Source organism: Pinus tabuliformis, chromosome 2_2 (genome assembly GCF_031772625.1).
Source record: "Pinus tabuliformis cultivar Carrire ecotype Pingquan chromosome 2_2, CPIR1, whole genome shotgun sequence".
Taxonomy (NCBI): domain Eukaryota; kingdom Viridiplantae; phylum Streptophyta; class Pinopsida; order Pinales; family Pinaceae; genus Pinus; species Pinus tabuliformis.
Genome location: NC_142300.1, coordinates 1,122,589,341 through 1,122,600,887, shown reverse-complemented (window position 1 = coordinate 1,122,600,887; position 11,547 = coordinate 1,122,589,341). Strand labels below are relative to the sequence as shown.

General features: G+C 35.6%; 1 pseudogene across 1 annotated transcript; it reads left to right on the top strand.

Moving 5' to 3' along the window:
- The first annotated feature begins 503 nt into the window (after nt 1-503).
- On the top strand, nt 504-8,870 carry LOC149197340 (protein CYPRO4-like; annotated as a pseudogene). Its single transcript, XR_016254757.1, has 8 exons — nt 504-1,526; nt 3,857-3,919; nt 4,074-4,136; nt 4,243-4,299; nt 4,893-4,960; nt 5,065-5,146; nt 5,378-6,566; nt 8,465-8,870. The product of XR_016254757.1 is annotated as a protein CYPRO4-like (transcript).
- Nucleotides 8,871-11,547: the final 2,677 nt, after the last annotated feature.

Genomic DNA, 11,547 nt, shown 5'->3' with positions numbered 1-11,547 from the left:
TTAAAAAATAAAATAAAACCCTTAAAAATAAAAATATTTTTAATAAAAAACATTAAATAAAACCTTGAAATCATGTAAACTACACTGTAAAAAAATTGGTGGGAGAATATCTATATATATATATATAAGAGGTTAAGGTCCACTCAATAAATCGATCGGTCTCTACCAAGTACTTTGGAGTGGGGCGTCAACGATTTAATTCTTATAAGGTCCTTCGGGTGGATCGATTCCACTTTTATTTATAGTTATTTTTTTCTCCTGAGATTAAGATAAATTATAGTAGTGTTTGGTTTGGATGTTACAACAGTGAAATGTTGGACGGTTAAATATTGGTTTTTTATCTATTAAATAAATAAATAAATAAATTTATATTAAAAAATATATATATTTTTAGGCCGATAGGCCTTCCTTTGAAAGGGACCTTTCGTCGTCCTTTTCATTCCGACGTTGACACTTGTCATTAACAGCAAATTGACATTTGGGTATTTTGCATTTGCAGTTTCGCATTTGTTATGCCACTGTGTGCGCTATTATTGGACTCGAACCCGCGGGCTTCCGTTCCATTTGCCGGTGAAACCCTCAGTATGGGAATCCTTGCGGGCTCTCACGGGTGGTTTTGTGCAAACCAGAGCTAGCGATGTTGTTCAGAAGGGTTAACATGCATAGGGTCAGGGTTCGAGTTTCTCTGAGCATGGGTCAGGTTTTGAAGCACGATGAGCACTTGATTTCTAAGGCGGTGGAGGCCTTTTATGAACGGGACGTGGATTCCATGAGGGCGGCGTCTCGGATGGAGAAGTTTTTGTGCAATAAGGAGATGGTAGATGTCTCTGTGAGGATGTCAAGGGCCATGTATGCTGAGTTCGTGCAGCAAGCCTTTCAGGCACCGCGTTGCTCAGTTGTAAAGAAGAAATGGGATTGAAAAAACCAAGAGGCGTATATACACACATTGGGTTGAATAATTTAGTGCACATTGAGGCAATGACACGGCTTAGAGCCGCTGTAATGATCAATAAATAGTCAGGCAAGATGCATCATTGCCTCAATTATTTGTAGGATCAGGCTGTATTTAGTGTTTGACAGGTCTTTCCATTTTTTGTAGTTCTGGGTTAGAATTGTTTTGCTTCCAGGAAGGTCAATATTGCCAAGACCTTGATTTCAAGTTTTTTCAAACAGAAGAGTTTTTGGGTGTTACAAATGGTGGAGTTTGTAGATTGAAGCTGTGTTTTATGAAGGGTATCTGCGATAGATGTTATCATAGTTTTTTATTTTGAGGAAACCCAAACCTGTAATAGCGTTTTTCTGGGTTACCCTTTAAGGTGTCACAAGGGTTCCCAAACTGAGGGTTTTAAGCTGCTTTTAGAGGGTTTTCTGAACCAGGATCTGGGTATTTTGAGAAATGTCAGGGGAAGAGTATTTGGAGGTGAAGTTCAGGCTCCATGATGGTACAGACATTGGTCCCAGAAGATATTTATCTGCCACCACTGTTGCCACCTTGAAGGAAAGCGTCCTTGCACAATGGCCCAAAGGTAAGGATTTCATTTCTATCATTTTTTTAATAATTTTACGTCTATTTAGTTAGTCTGGAATCTCAGGCCTCGTTATTATTATAGATCAGTTTTTGGTTGAAGGTGCATTTTTCGGATACTCTTCCGCTTGCAGGGCTTTGCCATCTTTCTCTTGGAACTTGAAAACAGAAATTCTTGACCACAGATCTAGGATTTTAAAATAGGTCCAATCCCACAACTCACACACACACACCTGAAAATAAATAGTAAAGTTTGATAGCGGGGCTTTGCCATCTTTCTCTTGGAACTTGAAAACAGAAATTCTTGACCACAGATCTAGGATTTTAAAATAGGTCCAATCCCACAACTCACACACACACACCTGAAAATAAATAGTAAAGTTTGATAGCGCAGGGTGGTTTATAGATCTGGTAAGTGTGTGGACTGGGGAGCATTGATGATAATTCCACAATAGTTCACAGCCTTGTGTGTGTAGTACACCCATTGGAAACAGGTCATGATTGGTTGGTCTGAAACCTCTTTCACTGCGGCGGCCAGGCCACAAATAGACCAACAGCCCTGAGGCTAAGCAACAATAGCAACAACCAGTACAATATCGGCAGCTAGGCGTCGGATCATCATTGCAGTAGAGCTACAATAAATACTACACAGCTATCCATCAGGCAGGGGGAGCGAGGAAACTGGAATTTGAACCTGGTTCATCCTCACGACAACTGCTCCAAGTTGCCTCTTGGCCACAGCCTGGTGCATGAACACATACATGTTTGCGTGTGTTTGACTGGAACAGAGAAATAGGTATAACTGTTTGAGATGGGTTCTGGTTCGTGATTTACTGTGTTGAGAATTACTAGATCTGCAAATTCTGCTTAATTCTGTTTAGAATCCTCCATATTTTAGGCAGGTCATTTACATTGTGGCAGAGGATTATCTCTGCAGTCCATTCATCGAGAGATATGATAGGAGATCCCTGGTTGCAACATTGTACTTAATTTTAAGTTTTAACCAAAAGATTTGAAGATAATGATTAAATAAGCAGATTTGGCATGAATTGCGGCTCGAGCGAATGCTAGGTCTCATTGCAAATACAGTGGAGGGGTGGATTTGAGGATTTTTATTTATCATATGACTATTATGCATTTGTATAATATCATCCTGGGGTTTGTGAAAAGGAAGAGCCTGCCCTTGATCAGGTTTTCTTGCTAGAGCAATGGAACAATAACGGAGGGTTAGGGTAGAAGAGAACCTTGTATTGTCCACCCATCATAGTTTCCAGACTCTGCTGAGTCTACCTGATCTCTCTGAGTCTGAATGATCCGGTGAGTCGAGTCAACCCAGTTGGTCAAGTCTTGGAAAAAAATGGTCAACCCCAGGATAACTTGATAAAAGCTCGTTTTCATGGAAAATACTCAGCATGTCAACTCATACTTGGTCAAAACTTGTTGTGCGGTCTGCCTTGTGAGTCTTGCTAAGTCAAACCGGAATAAACTCACCAGAGCATCTATAAAGGCATATTCGGGGGTCATTTTGCTCATCTTTACTTGTTTTCAACTCAAATCGGAGAGGGTGTCTTAGTGCACACATGTATATATTAAACACGCCATGCAAGAGTGCAGCATGTGCCTGGTAGTGAAACAGAAATCAAACTATTCCTTTGCAACTTTTCAGGCATCATGCGAAGGAGTGACATATGTCTGGTCAGGAAGCACAACTAACCTATTAACTATTACCTATAAAATGTTGAAGGGGTGTGAGGGGAAACACCACATCCCCACAGGATATGCAGATTTGAGACAACTCAAGTCCATCAGACCCCAGCCAGCAAGAGCACCCTTGATGGGCCACAACAAGTCAGCAATGGCATGGGAGTGGCAGAAAAGGTTTATTTTCCTATGCCTTGCAAACAGCATCACATGCACCAGTAGGCAAATTGAAACTGAGAAATGCTTCAGCAGTAAAGAAACTGTGCTGTGGCTGGAAATAAAGGGCATCATGGCTTTTTCCCAAAGCAAACTGATATCAGCTCTGCCATATGAGGATAGGACAGATAAGGTCAAATTAAAATGATTATAAAATGCAAACCAATCCTCCAAGGCCTACTAATTTGCACATACCAATTCGAAATCATAGGTCAACCTTACCAAATTCATCATATTACTGTCCAGTAAGTAGTTGACTACGTCATAATTTTATGTTCATTGAAAGAGAAGGCTTAATGACATACGCATTTGTGTGTTGATATCTGGGTGTAAGTAATGCATTAGCATATGTGTTACCATTTAACTTAATATCTGTAGTAACCATTCAATTGGTTTTATTTACAATTCTTGCAGGCTTGAAAGAAAAATATGACAAAGCAATGAGGAGAAATGATGTGAAGGCCATTGTTGTCACTGGTATGCAACTTTGCAGAAGGGATGGAAACGGTACTAAATGTTCAATGGTGTTATAAATCTTTATATATATTCATATATATAGAGAGAGATGTAAATGCTTCTGTTCAAAAATCGAGATGATTTCATGTCTATGTCTCTGTTTTGGCATTGTTAGGTAATGGAAGCATATTCTCAGGTGGTTTTGACATCAACGTTCTCCAGGAAGTACAACAGACTGGTATGCCAAACTAAGTTTTCATACAAAATTCAAATTCTGTTGCAGATTGTTTCAAAGGTTTCCATGTTTGCTCATATTCAATTCTCTGTAACTGTGTATCTAGCAGGGAACTTGTCACATTTGGGTAGAGTTTCTGTTGATCTTATGATCAATACTATTGAAGGTAGGCGTTTGTTATATATGTTGCTTTTTTTTTGTTTTCACTAAAATTGCAAGTTGTTGGTGATATGTAAGGCTGAAGTGGGGGTACTGTATCTCGGGAATGTTAGCTATTATCAAATCCACAAATAATGTGTAAGATAGAGGAATGTTGCTTTTACTTTGACTTTTCATTTCAAAAAACATTATCAATTCTTGTAAAGGACATTTTGTTGGATCGTTATTTTCCATATGTTATTTGAATACTATAAAGTGAAATTATCATACCCTTGACATTTTGAGCTTTTCTAGGAATGTGCCAAAATATGGATACCTAGGCTTATTGTAGAGTATAGTTGGATTTGATGGTACAGTTAAAAGTAGCATTCTTATAGCATAGTTAGGAACTCATCAATGTATTGGTAAAGGATTCTACATGTTTTCCTGTATTGTAATACGTAGCTGGATATGTTGATATTGTTAACATAAAAAAATTAAGATTCTGATGGATGTTTAGGCACCCCTGAAAGTTTGGAAAAGGATTCTATGTGTTCACTGTTTTTAGGATGGAACTTTTTTTCTGGCTCTGACCTTTTTGGCCTTTTGGTGTTGTTATAGAGGCTAAAAAACCTTCCGTAGCTGCTATTCAAGGGCTTGCGCTTGGTGGTGGATTAGAATTAGCAATGGTATGTGGCAATGATTGTCCATCTCTTGTAATTTTATGTTTTGGAAGGGGAATTTTGGGAACTTACATGTTTTGAGTTATCATGGATGTATTTAATTTACACAGTCTTGTCATGCTCGTATTTCAACCCCAAAAGCACAGCTTGGGTTTCCAGAACTTCAATTTTGGATTATTCCAGGATTTGGAGGTAAGATTTCTCAATCTACATTTATCTGTCTCAGCGGGGCTGACTTCATACTGTGGTATAGCCAATTTTAATCTTACTATGAATTATCTGGAAAATAGGTAATGATTTGTTTCCAGCGCTGAAGACTCTTAAATGAAGAAGGCGGCATGCAGGCTTTTATATTTTATATTTTATTGCGAAGTTATTTGTGGCTTCTTGAGGGTTGATTTTCCCATGCTTTAAACTTGTCAGATCATTGGACTATCATAGCTCCTAGCGTGCACGTTATTGTTGTATCTATGAATGGGTTTTTCTGCTTCTTGGCTTCGATCATGACTATATGGGGTGGCCTTCTGTATCGTGAAGGGTACATGGATTTTGTTACAGAGTTTCAGAATTGTATGTTTGAGAATACTTATTTGCTCAAGGCTACTGAGGAAAACAAGGTTAAGGTGTTTGGGAAGGATTTCATGGGGTGGGCTAATCCCCAGACTGTGGATGATTCTGTCTGGGAAGATGCAGAGGAGAGCTTGGGGCTGGAGGACGAGGATAGGGATTTGAATGAAGAGATTGAGGAGGCTACTAATGGTGGTATACAGAGCTTGGCCATGGGTGCCCTGGGTCATAGCTTTTTGGTCGGTGAGACTGGCATTGAGGCAGCCAAGAATTTGCACCATGGGATCCATGGGAAGGGCATGCCTGTGAAGTTCAGGTAGGGGGATTTGGGGGGTGATGGGTCTTATTACTCTACACCGAAGAAGGGTCTTCTCATGAGAGCAGAGACCAATATGATGTTGATGAGCCCTGCCAAGCAGGGCAAGCCTCATGCTGCAAGGGTTCACCAGCTAGATATTGAGACTGGGCAGGTTGTGGCAGAATGGAAGTTTGAGAAGGATGGGACTCCCAGATGCGGGATATTACAAATGTTAGCAAGGCTGCACAGTTGGATGCTGCAGAGTCGACCTTCATGGGGCTTGATGACAATAGGCTGTGCAGGTGGGATATGAGGGATAGGCATGGTATTGTTCAACAGTCTGACAACACGGTTTCGAATTGGGCCAATGGTCATCAATTTGCGAGAGGTACAAATTTTCAGTGCTTTGCAACTACTGGGGATGGATGCGTGGTGATTGGATCCAGTGATGGGAAGATTCGGCTTTATGGGAAAACATCCATGAGGTTGGCAAAAACAGCGTTTCCAGCTCTTGGATCACCGATCACACATGTTGATGTTACTTATGATGCGAAGTGGATTCTTGGGACTACTAATACCTATCTTATTCTTATCAGTACTGTCTTCACGGTTAAAGATGGACAGTCAAAGACAGGAGTTTCTGGGCGAAAGGGGCACAAGATTCCAGCTCCGAGATTGCTCAAGCTTACTCCAGTGGATGCACATTTGGCTGGAAAGGATAATTTCCATGGTGGTCAGTTCTCTTGGGTAAGTGTTACTAATATGCATTTTGGTCTTCTGATTTGTATTGTTTTTCTTCCCCTTATGTTGTTTATTTGACTTTAATGTCCTGTTCACTTTTGAACTCCAACTACTACTTGTTTCAAAGTATGTATTGAAAATCATTGGTTTCCATTTCATGAAAAGTAAATTAATGAATGTTTCTATCCATTGCACTCGCAAAATTGTAAACCAAAAATTGAACAAATTTCTATAAGCCAGGGCAGCTATTAGCCATGGGGTTGTACTAGTGTTTGGTCACATTTAAGCATTTTCTAAACCAGCAAAGTTTTTTTGAAAGGGCACAGCCTAATTATTCTAAGTTTTAGTTTTTTTTCATCTGAATTCGGAGATGCAAATTTTGACCAGATTGTTATTTGTTGCTATTTAATTTTTATTTTTTTTAATGTATAAATGGATTCAATTCGCTTAAAACCCAGTTTTTCCAAACAGAATCTAGTGATACAATCTTTGACTATATCGTGATTTGTTGTTGTTTAAAATTCATTTTTGAATGCACAAATCAATTCAGTTCCCTGAAAAACCCTTGGAATACTAGCCGCCTTCACGGCTCAAACTTGTGATTTCAATAAATCCCACCTGGATTCCAGACAAAATTGATAAAAAAAAAATTGTAAACCAAAAATTGAACAAATTTCTATAAGCCAGGGCAGCTATTAGCCATGGGGTTGTACTAGTGTTTGGTCACATTTAAGCATTTTCTAAATCAGCAAATTTTTTTTGAAAGGGCACAGCCTAATTATTCTAAGTTTTAGTTTTTTTTCATCTGAATTCGGAGATGCAAATTTTGACCAGATTGTTATTGGTTGCTGTTTAATTTATTTATTTTTTAATGTATAAATAGATTCAATTCACTTAAAACCCAGTTTTTCCAAACAGAATCTAGTGATAAATCTTTGACTATATCGTGATTTGTTGTTGTTTAAAATTCATTTTTGAATGCACAAATCAATTCAGTGCCCTGAAAAACCCTTGGGATACTAGCCGCCTTCACGGACCAAACTTGTGATTTCAATAAAATCCCACCTGGATTCCAGACAAAATTGATAAAAAAAAAATATGCTTGAGAAAGAACCAAACATAGAAGAATTAGACTATGATGTTTTGAAAAGCAGTGAAATTGTATGAAAAAAATAAAAAACAGAGTACCTAAGTTGCTCAGAACTTCATTAATACTTTTGGGGACTTCTTTCAAAGTTTAAGACTTTTTTATGTACAACAAATCCGTTTCTCTTAATGAACTGCACTATCCAAATTTGGTGTCGTTTCTGGACAGTAATATTTCTGGTACAGAAATGGTATGGAAATGCGGCCAACATGCAATTAGCCTTTTCTAAAATAAATTAGTCTCTGCACCTGGAACCAAAGTTTGAGATCTTCAACGGGCACAAGATGGTGAATTTCAACGTTTTGTTGCTTGGTCGAATTATCTGGTTGAATATCCAGTAATTTGTGGGGCCTTTAAAATAGCATCTTTAATTTTCAGACCAAACATCCTATTTTACTTGGCAAACCTTCTCAGCTTGTTGCTACATGGCTCATCACCTTTCTTTCAAGAAAAATGAATTCCCCGAACTGTTCCATTAATTTTTAATAGGTCTTGATTCTCCCAAACACAAATTTCAAACATGGCCTTACAGATACACAAAAATTTGGCCATATGCTTTTTCAATATCACCACTATAAACAAATAATAATGTATTAAAAGTTAGCAATTGTCTATGAAGGGATAAGGTACACAAAAAATGACTTCAACTTCATAACATGTAGCAATTGAACTTATAGGACCGTTGGCCTGCAATATAACCTTTATTAGCTCTTCAAGTGTACTAATTTCTGACATCTATTTCTCTTCATCACTGCAGGTTACTGAGAGTGGAAGGCAGGAGCGCCATGTAGTTGCCACTGTTGGTAAATTTTCTGTCATCTGGAACTTCCGTCAAGTAAAAAACAACGATCATGTGTGTTACAAGGGCCAGAATGGGCTAAAAAGCTGCTATTGCTACAAGATTGTTCCAAAAGATGTATCCATTGTGGATAGCAAATTTATGCATGACAAATTTGCTATTACAAATTCTCTAGAAGCTCCACTTGTGGTTGCAACACCAAAGAAAGTGAGCTCTTTCAGCATAGCATCTTAACAATAACATCCATTTCACACTAATCATGGCGTTGAGCAATTAACTCAAGTGATGAATTATAAACAGTTGTACTGGCTTGTGCATATAACATTCCACACCTTATTGGAGTGGAGTAAAACTAAATTCTTTATAGATTTATAATCTGTTGTATAGCTGAGAGATTGGGCATTTGGTGCGTTTGAAGCAATGCTTGTTGTAATCTGTGTAAAGTGATGAACATGAGCTATGCTGCTTGTAAGTCTGTGTAAAGTTATGAATTGATTTTGACACCAGATGCTAACTCTGTCACTTAATTCTTATTTTGTTCAAGTGGACGGTCAGTATTGACATTTTATATAACTATTGACAGTTTATAATGGAGAAATTCGAGGAAATGGAGAGGCTTTTGAATGGTATGCATATTTTTGTCGTGAAAATTCAGAAGAGATGCATTTGATGGCGATCTGGTAGATTGAGTAGCATGCTATTACTAGCTATAAAAGCTTAAGTTCATGGTCACATGGGAGGGAGCTATATTTTATTCTATTGATTTTTTTCTGCTTCTTAACCAAGGCCTCCATTCTGCCCGATTTTATAAGAAAATGAGCTTGAGTGGAAGATTTCATTGCTGTGATCGACTCATTTTTTTTGAATAGTTTGTTTATACACAATTTATCCTATTAATGTATTCATTGTTTTTAAGGTTTTATGTTTTAATTCTAAGAGTTTGGTTATGTAATTTTTTATTTCATATTTGTTTGTGTAATTTTTTACTCCATATTTGTTTGTATAGGTCTAAGAAATGTGTATGCCAAAAATTCTTAGATATGCATTTAATTATTTATGATCTGTTTCTAGTGCTTGTTTTGTCACTGCAGAATGATCATATATATGTGGTAAAAACATATATGATTCATGTATAATGATAGTTTTAAATATAATATTAATAAATTTATATGTTATGAGTAATTGTTTAATTATAATATTAAAATTTTAGAGGTAGGATTGCTATTTTATTTAATAGAATTGATAGGTTTTTTTGGTTTGTTTATTTGTTCTTTAATTATTTTCTGTTGATGATCATTATCACTTTATTATTGTTATTATTACATATTTTTATTGCGTCGAGAGACATTCTACAATTTAGTATGGGGTAGATTTCAGCCAGCTCAAAATGCTCATCCGTTAGGTTTGAACTAACATTTCTTCTAGAGAAATTCAACAATTCCAATTTAATAATCCTATCGGCCTCTCTTTGTACCTTTTGGGACAATTGCTAGTTTTAACATTTTGAAAAAAATAATTAATATATATATAAATAAATTTTAGGAAAACCTAAATTCATGGTTATGAATACTTAAAACACTAATAAAATCGACTCTCTCTTATTATTGTCTAATTGAGTAATGAATGAGGTCGGATATAAAGATATGTAGCAAGTTTTTTAAAGCTAAGTGTTAAAATCATAATATAATTAAAATTTTAATTTTTATAATGGGGAGTTGTTACACTCAAGTTAGGTGTTGCATTCTATAGTTTAGTGTATATAGTGTGGATATGTATACATGAAAAAAAAAAAAAACATTAAAATATCTATTATAAAAGTGGAAAAAAATTATAACAAAATAAACTAAAAATATTATAATAATAAAATTAATAAGTTAATTATATATAAATTATTATATAATTCATATCTTAATTTATTTTATCTGTTCTAGTGATTTAATTTTTTATATTCAAATTTTTTATATTCAAATTTAAATGAATTTTTAATGAAATGTTTTTTTCTCATTTATTAAATGAATTAATGGTCTTATAGTATGGGATTCAAAAAAATAAGAGATAAAACTTTAAGTTAGAAAACTAGCAAGCATGTGAGCAACCAAATTCAAAGAATCAAGTAATTTCTCTTTAGAAAATGTTGCTTTTATAAGAGATATGTTAAGAAGTGTAATTTTCATTTTTTTAAATAAATAATAAATTTTTAGTTGGAATTATATACAACTTGTAAATCTCAGCGAGAGTATCATCTTACAAAGATTGCATATGCTCTTATTATCGTGAAGTATGCGATCATTAACTTCCATCCTTCCTTGATTCTAACTTCCATCCTTCCTTGATGCTAAATTTTACAAAATGATTGCTAACATTGAGAAATTTGATCCTTGCTATTCAAAATGTTTATAAAAAAATATTTAATATGTAAATATGTACATTAATAACGATGCACATATGTATTAGATGCATTACAATGGGTTATTTCAATCAATATAGATATATATTTACTATGGATTTAGTAAGCACATAGAGAGACGGATCAAATTCCTTAGAGACACAGATCTCTTTTAGATTGCAAAACATATAAAAATTGCATTTTAAGAGATTTGATCCCTCTCTCAGCTTCATTTGAGTCAAAATATAAGATTTTTTAACTTTTAATTATTTTATTTCTCTTTAAAGTTATATGAAATTATGTTACTTTACATGGCCATTCAAATATTTTATTAGGCATATAGGCATGTCTATTATTTTGGAATAAGTGTTGCAGTGCAGCTTAGTCCCTGACACTCAATTTAGAAATTATGCTATTAATATAGAAATAAGCCCTAAAACTCATTAAGGCCAAGATCAAACCTAGTGGCTACCACTATAACACCAAGAGCATATCTAAAAACCTGTAAATTTATCACTCAGCAAGAATAGTTATGGCTTTTTGGACATGTGATATTATAAAGCCATGATATTGTAACAAAGCCTATTTATAGGTTAATAATCTCCATTGTATTGTAATAAAGCCTATTGTAAAGTGGAGTAAATTTCATAGTTAA